The sequence below is a fragment of the Branchiostoma floridae genome, chromosome 5 (genome assembly GCF_000003815.2).
Source record: "Branchiostoma floridae strain S238N-H82 chromosome 5, Bfl_VNyyK, whole genome shotgun sequence".
NCBI lineage: Eukaryota > Metazoa > Chordata > Leptocardii > Amphioxiformes > Branchiostomatidae > Branchiostoma > Branchiostoma floridae.
This window is the reverse complement of record NC_049983.1, coordinates 6354318-6356134: the sequence shown is the minus strand read 5'-3', so window position 1 is coordinate 6356134 and position 1817 is coordinate 6354318.

Genomic DNA, 1817 nt, shown 5'->3' with positions numbered 1-1817 from the left:
AATATTTTGCGGTTTCCACCTTTCGATTCCTTGCTAAGGGACCTTTCCAACCATACCAAGTTTGCCAGGCCGGAACTTAAAGCCTAAGCTACCATCGCGGCATTAACTCACCCCCCTACCCGGTGCCGCGAAAAGCTGTGTTTAAAGAAAGGCGATTGCGGTTGCGCCTAAACAGAGCCCATATACTCAAGAATATCTCGAGAAGGAAGCATCTGAATATTTTGCGGTTTCCACCTTTCGATTCCTTGCTAAGGGACCTTTCCAACCATACCAAGTTTGCCAGGCCGGAACTTGAAGCCTAAGCTACAATCGCGGCATTAAGTCACCCCCTACCCGGTGCCGCGACAAGCGGTGTTTAAAGAAAGGCGCTTGTGGTTGCGCCTAAACAGAGCCCATATACTCAAGAATATCTCGAGAAGGAAGCATCCGAATATTTTGCGGTTTCCACCTTTCGATTCCTTGCTAAAGGACCTTTCCAACCATACCAAGTTTGCTAGGCCGGAACTTAAAGCCTAAGCTAAAATCGCGGCATTAACTCACCCCCCTACCCGGTGCCGCGACAAGCGGTGTTTAAAGAAAGGCGCTTGCGGTTGCGGCTAAACAGAGCCCATATACTCAAGAACATCTCGAGAAGGAAGCATCCGAATATTTTGCGGTTTCCACCTTTCGATTCCTTGCTAAAGGACCTTTCCAACCCTACCAAGTTTGCTAGGCCGGAACTTAAAGCCTAAGCTACAATCACGGCATTAAGTCACCCCCCTACCCGGTGCCGCGACAAGCGGTGTTTAAAGAAAGGCGCTTGCGGTTGCGCCTAAACAGAGCCCATATACTCAAGAATATCTCGAGAAGGAAGCATCCGAATATTTTGCGGTTTCCACCTTTCGATTCCTTCCTAAGTTACCTTCCCAACCATACCACGTTTGCCAGGCCGGAACTTAAAGCCTAAGCTACAATCGCGGCATTAAGTCACCCCCCTACCCGGTGCCGCGACAAGCGGTGTTTAAAGAAAGGTGCTTGCGGTTGCGCCTAAACAGAGCCCATATACTCAAGAATATCTCGAGAAGGAAGCATCCGAATATTTTGCGGTTTCCACCTTTCGATTCCTTGCTAAGGGACCTATTTACCCATACCAAGTTTGCCAGGCCGGAACTTAAAGCCTAAGCTGCAATCGCGGCATTAAGTCACCCCCCTACCCGGTGCCGCGACAAGCGGTGTTTAAAGAAAGGTGCTTGCGGTTGCGCCTAAACAGAGCCCATATACTCAAGAATATCTCGAGAAGGAAGCATCAGAATATTTTGCGGTTTCCACCTTTCGATTCCTTGCTAAGTTACCTTTCCAACCATACCAAGTTTGCCAGGCCGGAACTTAAAGCCTAAGCTACAATCGCGGCATTAACTCACCCCCTTACCCGGTGCCGCGACAAGCGGTGTTTAAAGAAAGGCGCTTGCGGTTGCGCCTAAACAGAGCCCATATACTCAAGAATATCTCGAGAAGGAAGCATCCGAATATTTTGCGGTTTCCACCTTCCGATTCCTTGCTAAAGGACCTTTCAGACCATACCAAGTTTGCCAGGCCGGAACTTAAAGCCTAAGCTACAATCGCGGCATTAAGTCACCCCCCTACCCGGTGCCGCGACAAGCGGTGTTTAAAGAAAGGCGCTTGCGCTTGCGCTTCAACAGAGCCCATATACTCGAGAATATCTCAAGAAGGAAGCATCCGAATATTTAGCGGTTTCAATCTTTCGATTCCGAGTTAAGGGACCTGGCCAACCATACCAAGTTCGCCAGGCCGGATCTTAAAGCCAAAGCTTAAATCGC